We start from the raw sequence: 10,081 nt of genomic DNA on the forward strand, positions 1-10,081 counted from the left end.
TTTCTTTCCTCGTTTTTGCGTAATACGAAATCGCCGGGATTAAACCTAACTACTTTAGCTTTCGTTTTGTCGAATCTATCTTTATCATATTTAGCGCTATTCTCTATATTCTCTATTGCCTGCTGTCTTACATCGGAGATATCTACTTCTCTTTCCTCAATATTATCAGGTAACAATAAGCCGTAGGGCCTTGCTGTTTTGCCGATTAGTAATTCTAAAGGACTCGACTTAGTCACACGATTAGTGGTACAATTCAAGGCCAATTGCATCTCGCCAATCGCGTCTTGCCATGATCGCCCGGTCGTTTCTACGGTTATAAACATGTTCTTCAGGGTACCCATAATACGCTCTACCTGCCCATTAGCTCTACTAGCACCGGTCGCTATTAGGTGGAGTTTTATGTGTTTAGTTTGACAAAAATCTTGGAATTCTTTGCCCGTAAAACATCTCCCTTGGTCCGCTATTACCCGGCAGGGACTGCCGAATAAAAATATAGCGGACTTAAGTGCTTTAATGGTGTTAAGGGAATCTAGTTTACGGGTATGATGCAGGTATACGAATTTTGTAAAACCGTCGACCAAAACAATGACGTATTCTTTCGAGTCACTCTTACCGCTTAACTTGCCCGTTATGTCTATGTGAACCGTATGCCAGGATATGCTGGTCTTAGGTATGGGATGTAGTTCGGCTTGTGTTATACCCGAACTCGCCTTAGAAACTTGACAAGCATGGCAGTTCTCTACGAATTTACGAACATATTTCGCCATTCTTTCGAACCAGTAATACTCGTACAGCTTCTCGGGCGTCTCATCCCAACCTAAGTGCATAATTGACTGATGCACATGATTGATAACGGACCACCTAAAACCTCTCGGGACAATGGGCAAGCGGAGAGTCCTGCCTTTTCTTTGTATTCTACGATAAAGGGTACCGGATCGTAGTTCGTACGTATTCGCGATATCGTCCGCGAGCTCATCGTTTTGCAATTTATTGGCGATTTCTGTAATTTGGGGATCGCGACGTTATTCCGCTAATAGCCAATCTTCGGAGATTTCGATCAGATTGATTTCTTTCTCTGTAACTTTGTTGATCGTACGATGATTCAAGTCTACGGGGTTTCGCGAAAAGAAATCCACGTGGGCCATTTGTTTACTTTCCCGATACATAATGTCAAAGGTAAAAGTTTGTAGGTAAGCCCGCCACCTGTGAACCCTGTCATTTAAGTGTACCTTATTACTAGATGCCTTCAAGGAATTACAGTCGGTGACGACAAGAAATTCTCGTCCATGCAGATAGTGGCGAATGCGTTTAACGGCGTTTACAACTGCTAACGTCTCTAGTTCATAGGAATGATACCTAGATTCCGCAGGGCTAGTTCTTTTGCTGTAATATTCGACTACCCTGTTTTTACCTTCAACCTTATGCATTAAAATAGTCCCATATCCGTCAGAACTAGCGTCGGCATGTAGTTCTATCGGATAATTGGGGTCGAATATCATTAACACCGGCGCGTCGGTCAGGACGGAGTTTACCTTTTGCCTTATCTTTTCATGTCTATGCGTCCAAGTTATGTTTTTATTACCGGAAGTAAGCGCGTACAGGGGTTTCATTACCTGTGAAAATTTAGGAACGAATTTCCGGAAGTACGAAGCAAGACCTATGAACTGCCTAAACTGTGTGACGATCGTTGGTGCAAGTAAAGAACTCAAGGCTTGTATTCTGTCCGGGTTGGGACGAACCTCTCCATTATGAATTACATATCACAAATAGAGTACCGATGTCTTTAGGAAACAGCATTTAGAAAAATTAAAAGAGAATCCGGCTTTTACGAGGATATTTAATACGGTGCTCAATCTTTCTGAAGCTTGATCTATCGAGTCGGCGATAATTAGGACGTCATCCAAGTAAAAAAAAATGTACGAATAAGCAAGGTCGCCTAAGGCATTGATAATGGCCCTCTGAAAAACGGACGGTGCATTTTTCAATCCGCGATAAGGGATAAGGGATACCGATCCGCGACCGTATTTTTATTGAACGCTCGAAAATCTATACACAGTCAATCTGAGCCGTCCTTTTTCTTCACGAGTAACATAGGGCTCGCGAATGATGAACTACTAGGCCTTATGATTTTTGCTCTAGTTAGTTCGCTGATTCTCTCTCGCACTATTCTCCGCTCTTCCTCGCTAAGTCTGTAAGGACTTCTTTGTACGGTGATGTTGGGATCAATTAATCGAATTTGTAACTGGCCTGTATTTACACGAGAACGTAGGAAACCCGTAACGAATGAATTTTTGAATTTTCGAAAAGAAAAATTAATCGATTTTTATCACAACCACGCACATCAATGTCAACTTCATTAACATTGATCTCGTTTTCAGCGGTTTTATTACAGGCATTAATTATTTTTGTCTTACACATAGCGAGGCTATTTCGTGTAATATAATTTACGTCAAAACCTTGGCTTAAAATCTCGCGACCAATCATGATATCATATTTCAAGTAACTATCAGCAAGAACATGAAAAGTTATCTCCAATGTAAAACCGTTAATGCATACAGTGGACAAGATCTGGGATGTACTCTTAACACAGGTGTTTCCTATTCCTCGCATTACTATTATATCAGTCATTGTTTTGCCGGAAAATTTCGAGGCTGCGGATTCCTTAATTAATGAGCATTCAGCTCCAGAATCGAAGTAAAATGGGAACGACTCACCCAGATGACTTAATTTACCAGTTGGAGACTCCACTGCGCAGGAGTCGATTCGACGTTCGTTATTGGAATCACAGGTTTATTCCCGCGGCGATGGACAATCGGGCGCGATATGGCCCTCCTTATGGTTTCCTTCTGGGCGTCGCGTGTTCTTCTGTTGCTCGACCTTCATCCTCTTGCGGCACTCCACTATTTTATGTCCTGGGACACCACAGTAAAGGCACTTATTCCGACTGACAGGTGGCTTGTGTCGTTTGACTTCGGGGCCCGTTGATGTATCACTTGTGGAAGATGCCGGCCTCTTTGCGAGAGCGACAGCTCTCATTTCGTCTAGAAACTGGTCCTTGGTCTTGATATCCTTCCCAACTGCATCTGTTAGATGCGCTGATCTCGTGGGCCCAAATGACAAAGAATGGTAGCGTTGATTATTTCAGCCATAGTGGCATTTTGCCACTTCGTCTCCAGGAGGGAACGGATACGAATGGTGTAAGCCGCCATGTTTTTGTCCTCCTGTTGTGGTTCCCTGAGTGTATTCATTAGCGTCGAGGTAGCCGTATTTTTGCTATCAAAACGCGTAATAAAAAGCTCCTTAAACATTGGCCAGGTAAGCCCTTCGCCGTTCAATATCTGCGTGAACCAATGCGCTGCCCTCTAGAGCACTATTTAAAACAGAAACTAGCGCACTGTCTTGTAGAGGATTATCCTTCATAAGCAGGTTAACAGCTGCGCACCATGCGGCTGGATCGGCGCCCACGATTGCGGGGTTAAAGCGTGGTAGCACTATGTTCCTAGGTTTCACACTCGGTTGTGGCACTAGCGGCTTGACTATCTGTTGCACGAGGGTTATGAGTCCTTCCATTGTTAGGTTCACCATTGACCCCACTTCTAATGTCGGGTTGGCGTTGTGGGTAAGGTTGTGGGTGTTTGATGAATCTTCATTGAAATTAGCCATCGTTGTGGTATAACAAAGATACAGTTTATTAACACAAGTATGGATACTACAGACTTGACAATTGACGGCGGCGACTGAGCACTCGCGACCCTAATGACAATAACCTCGGGTTCGATAACGAATCCGCGGTCAAAGGGATAACGAATTGATTGTTTCGTCAAAGTCTAAATTAGACTCTATGTTAGAGCGTGAGAAATTCACTGATCAAAACGATATGTAACTAGTTGCTGAGAGTGCACGAGAGAGAGAGAGAGAGAGAGAGAGAGAGAGAGAGAGTGTCTCTCCGTCACGGTGACGCTGTTGAGAAAAACTATGATGGGGTGTGTCTAAGGGCACGAAATCATCGGATTCGTGGAGAGATGCCTTCATTCGGGAAGTGAGGGAAATTGACGTTGCTGTTAATTGGTCAATTTCCATATTGGTGGTTAGAAAAGGATGCTAGCCGTCCTTGAGGGAAGGTTGCTAGCGGGAAGCTTCGTTCGATGAAAAATAGATCTCCCCTATCTTCCCGTAGTGGGGACAAAGACTGTTTGTCTTAATATTTATAACGGCCCTCAGGCTAGCTGAACATGTACTGTGAAGATGCGTCAGCATCTGGTAACCATCATACCCGAAGAATAGGGTCTGCGTATGGCGAGCCACGGGACAGAAACCGTTGGAATGTTTACTGTCGCGTGCCGTTACAAATATTTCTTTTAAGGAGAGCTATACTATTACTCCATACCTTTGTTAGACAAAACATTCATCCCTTGACCACGGCTACGTTCGGCGACTGGCTGTCGCCTCGAGCCCAAGCTCATTATCACAAATCTCGAACAAATACAATCGGATCGAAAGACGACAATTGTTTAATTACGCCTGATATGATATGATAGAATCTATATTACGGTGTTAAGGGATTTTCCCGAGGTTCTAAAGGAAAGGCTCCGATGTCCTTTCATCTCCGACATATATATATACAATGGAATACTATGACGTAAACTGTTTTCACCGCTTCGAAGCAAAACGTACAGCAACTATCACTCACTATTAGATATTACATAATCAGATCACTACGTATAGGACACTAACCATAGAAACGTCAACATCTTCGGTAGCCAAAGTTATGCACAAGAAACTGATCAAACGCCACACTTAAACAACCAAAACCAAAAAACAACAATAACGACGCTACATAAATCAAGGAACTGCTTAACCAATCCATCATAAACACTGAAATGTTAACAAAAACGATAAATGAGCAAAAAATAGTACACAACAAGTTAAAGTCATGCTACAACTACTTACAAACATGTTAAACAAAAAATAGAAATGGACACGCTGAAAATAGCAGCTTGGAACTCCAATGGCCTACAACAACGGGCCCTCGAAACTAAAACATTTCTGTATAACAATAACATTGACATATTACTTGTTTCAGAAACACATTTCACATCAAAAAGTTACATGAAAGTACCATATTACAGCATCTATGATACCAAACACCCCTCGGGAAAAGCACACGAAGCGGACGCAGTGATAATAAGAAACGATATCAAACATCACTTACATAGCCAAATTAGTCAGGAACGCGTTCAAGCAACCACCATTACAATGCAAACTAACGACAATTGCTCACAAATGTCAGCAGTATATACACCACCGCGACACTTCGCAGCGGAACACTTCAATGCAAAGCATACGCTATGGGGCTCAAGAATTAACACACCTTGAGGTAGAGCACTAGAAAAATATATTAGAGCTAGTAATCTCAATATATTATCTACAGAAAGACCAATATACCGGCCGACAGATTTGAATGAAGCACCTGACTTGCTTGATTTTTCAGTTATATAAGGACTAAACGCAAATAAATTAAAAATAACAGCCAGTCTTGAGCTTAGCTCCGATCGTATACCGATAATAATAGAATACACAAGCTTTGCAATAAAACCACCAAATTTAAACAAGTAACATTTAACAAGTAACAAGGCAAACATTTAAACAAGTAATTGAGAACAAAATCAACAGCATTGACAGAAATTATACAAGAAGCAGCATGGACAACTACTACTTACGAGCCAAATAATAGACAAACAAAAATAATTCCACTGGACATCCTTGACAAAATAAAAGAGAAAAGAAAAGCGAAAGCAAAATGGCAAAAACATAGAACATGTGAAAACATTTAAAGAAACTTGCAAAGGAAATAAAAAGTAAAATAAGAGATGATAATAATAACGAATTCTCAAAATTCATAGAGACATTCTCTGCGTACGAGGCTGCCGACTATTCTCTGTGGAAAGCCACGAACAAAATAAAGAGGCCCATAAAATGAATCCCAGCAATCAGGAAAGCAGCCAACAGATGGGACAGAAGCAACGAAGAACAAGCTGAAGAATTTTCCAACCACCTTTGTAACACATTTACTCATTCAGACGAAGATGCTCAAAATACTAGTACCTCAACTAGCAAGCATACCTAATATAACAGCGCAAGAAACTAGAATCATAATCAAGAAAACAAAAAACAATAAAACACCAGGAATCGACCTAATCAATGGTAAAATCTTGAAAGACCTTCCCCCAAAAGCAATATACGTTTAATCACAATAATATTCAATTCAATTTTAAGAACCAATGCTTTCCTAATCTATGGAAGCTAGCACAGATCATAATGTTACCTAAGCCAGGCAAAGACCCACACCAAACTGCATTTTACAAACCAATATCACTACTTCCTATGTTTTCGAAAATACTAGAGAAAATAATATACGACCGTCTAAAACCAACAATAGACAAATAAAAATGAATACCAGATCTCCAACTTGGATTTAGAAACAAGAGCTCCACGGGACTTCCGGTTTGGGCGCGGGCGAAGGCAACACGTGGGTAGTGAGCGCGGTGAAAAAGTGAAAAGTGAAGGGGAAAAAGGAGGAGGAAGAGAAAGGGGAGAGTAGAAAGGAAAGAAAAGGGTGAAAGCACGAGGAGAGGGTATAAAAAAAGCATTAAAAAAGTGACAAAAAAGACAGGAGAAAGTGTGAAACACAAAGTCAGGAAAGAAGAGGTTAGGTGGACGAAAGCAGAAAAGGTAATTGGACAGGAAGAAGACAGATGGCGACAAGAGGCAGGCCGAAGGTAACGGTCAAGGCGGGGGAGAAGGGAGAGCGTAGAAACACGTTGGAAAGGTACAGCGTGACATAGAAGGACGCAATAAGGAGAGAGGAAAGCAAAGAAGCAGGGGACGAGAGGATGGAGAAGATAGAGAGGGGGTTGGAGACGATAGTAGAGATGGTAGAGGAGTTGAGAAGGGACCGGAAAGGGGAGAGAGAAAAGTGGGAAGAGGAACGAGAAGAGGAGAGGGAAAGGTGGAAGAAGGAGAGAGATTAAGAGAGGAAAAGATGGAAAAGGGAGAGAGAGGAAGAGAGAGAGAGGTGGAGGAAGGAGAGAGAGGCAGAAAGAGAAAGATGGGATAGAGAGAAGAAAGAGTTAGAGGACAGAATCAGGAGGTTCGAAGAGGAGCAGGACAGGGCACAAAGGGAGAGAAGGAAGAGAAATATTGTAATAAAAGGCGCTTAGTGGGGGGAAGAAAGCAACAACGGGACGGTGACAGAGTTCATAAAGGAAAATATGAGGTTAGAAGTAGAAGTAGAAGGGACACGGAAGATAAGGGTGGGAGAAAAGAACACGATAGTAATTGCGACGCTGAAATCATGGAAGGAGAAGACGAAGGTAATGAGAGAGAAAGGCAAATTGGGGAAGGGGATCTACATAGATAACGACCTAACGAAGAGAGAAAGAGAAACACAACAAAGGTTAAGAAGAATTGCTAGAGAAAGAAGAGAGAGGGGGGAACGCGCAAAAGTAGGCTATAAGAAGCTGAGAATAGAAGACAAATGGTATAGATGGAATGAAAGCGAGGAGAGCTGAAATGGAAGAAGAAGGAAGGAGAGAGGCGAGAGGATGAGATAAGGAAAAAGAAAAGGGGGGGTAATAAAGGGGGTGAGAATGTGCTTCTGGAACGTAGCAGGGATAATGAACAAGGACAAAGAGGTATGGGAATATTTGAGGACTTTTGACGTAATCGGACTCACGGAAACATGGACAGAGGAAAGCAAATGGGAAAGGGTAAAACATAGACTACCCAAGGAATACGACTGGAAATGCAGGGCAGCAAGGAGAGAAGAGAAAAAGGGAAGGGCAAAAGGGAGCATAATAACAGGCGTAAACAAAAACCTGAGGGAAATAGAGTATAAGGAAATAAGTGACGACATAGTAGAAAGAAAAATAAGGTACAAGGAGAGGACCTACAGAATAGTGGTGGTTTACAATCGAGACACGAAGAAGACTTGGAAAGAATTAGAAGAAAAAGTAGAAGGAAGGGAAGAGGAAGTGACGATCATAGGAGGAGACTGGAATGTAAGAACGGGAAAAGAGGGAGGGCTGATAAACGAGGAACTAGGAAAAGAAAAAAGCAGGAGATCAAAAGACAAGGCAATAAATACGGAAGGAAGAATGCTATTAAGGATGCTGGATGAAAGAGGATGGACGATAATTAATGGTCGAGACAAAGAAGGAGATGAGTGGACTTATGTGGAGGAAAGGGGAAAATCGGTGACAGACTACGTGATTGGCAATCAGGAAGCGATAGAAGAAGTAACAAACACGAAGGTAGGGATAAGAGTAGAGTCAGACCACATGCCATTGGAAACAGAAATAGAGGGATCAGAGTGGTAAAGAGTGGAGGAAAGAAAGGAAGAAGAGAAGGAAAGAAGGGAATGGACGAAAGAAAGTGTGGGAAGATATTTAGAGGAGTGCAAAGACTGGGCAAGCAGGGGAGGAACAGTAGAGGAAATGTGGACAGAAATCAAGAAGAAGGTAAACGAGGCAATACCAAAGAAGAGAGTAAGGATAAGGAAATGGAGCATAGGAGAGAAGGTATGGTACGACAAGGAGTGGAAAGAGAGGAAAGGGGAGATAAGAAGGAAAATGACAAAATTCAGGAAAGGAAAATGTAGCAGGGAAGAATTCACAAAGGAGAGGAAGGCATTTAAACAGTGGTGCAAATAAAGAAAGGAGAAACAGGAAGAGGAAGAGATGGAGAAAATAAACAAGATAAAAACAGAGCAAGAAGCATGGAAATACATAAACAAATATGGGAGAAGAAGAGAAGTTGCAGACGAAGATATAAGGGAAGGGGAGTGGAAAAACTATTTTATGGAAATGTTAGATGGGACAAAAGGCAGAGAGGACAGAAGAATAGAAGGGAGGAAAGCAGAGGAGAAATCAGAGAAGGAGAGAGAGGACGACATAGAGAAGGAAGAGGTGATTTTCCAAATAAGAAACTTGAAGGCGAAAAAAGCAACGGAAGGAGATGGCCTGGAAAACGAGGTATGGAAGTATGCGCTGAAGGAAGTGGGGGAGGCGCTATGGGAGATGCTAAGGAAGATATGGAATGGAGAGGGGATGCCAGAAAACTGGAGAAAAGGCGTAATATGCCCGATCTACAAGAGAGGAGACAAAGGAGCAGTGAAGAGCTACAGAGGAGTCACGCTAATGGACACGGCATATAAGATCTATGCCGGAATTCTGGACGAGCGGCTGAAGGTGGAGATCGAAGACAGGCTGGGTGAGAGCCAATTCGGGTTTAGGAAAGGAAGAGGAGTGACAGACGCAGTGTACGTATTGAACCACATAATAGATAAGCAACTGAGCGGGGAAAGAGAGAAGCTATATGCGTGTTTTGCGGATCTAAAGGCAGCGTTCGATAGGATCAACAGGAAGAAGCTGGGGGAGATGATGAGGAGAATGGGGGTGAACGAGAAGTTAACCAGAAGGATAGAGGAGATATACGAGGAGACAAAGAACGTAGTGAGGATCAGGAACAAGAACACAAAAGAGTTTTGGACAGTGAGGGGGGTGAGACAAGGATGCCCGCTGAGCCCGACACTATTCAACATCTATATGGTAGGGCTGGAAGAGGAAATAAAGAAAGGTTAGGTAGGAGGTATAGTGGTAGGAGACAGTAAAGTATGGTCGATATCATACGCGGATGACATTGTATTGATAGCCGACAGAGAAGAGGAGCTAAAGAGTATGCTGAAGAGAGTTAAGACATGCCTAAAGGAAGTGGAACTGGAACTGAACACCGAAAAAATGAAAGTAGTAGTGTTTGAAAAGAGAAGGAGCAATAGGAGGCAAAGGACATGGAGATGGGGGGAGCAAGAACTAGAGGAAGTGGATGAAGTTAGGTATTTAGGGTACATACTGCAGAAAAATGGGAGCGACGAAAAGCATATTCAAGACAGGAAAAGAAGGACAATCGCGATGAAGAAGACATGGAGCGTAGGAGAGAGGATATTTAAAAGGAATTACAAGAGGAGAATGAGGATGTTTGGAGCACTGGTAGAGAGTGTAGCGCTGTATGGGGCAGAGGTATG

Source organism: Bombus flavifrons, chromosome 12 (assembly GCF_040668555.2).
Source record: "Bombus flavifrons isolate JBK064 chromosome 12, iyBomFlav1_principal, whole genome shotgun sequence".
NCBI classification, from domain to species: domain Eukaryota; kingdom Metazoa; phylum Arthropoda; class Insecta; order Hymenoptera; family Apidae; genus Bombus; species Bombus flavifrons.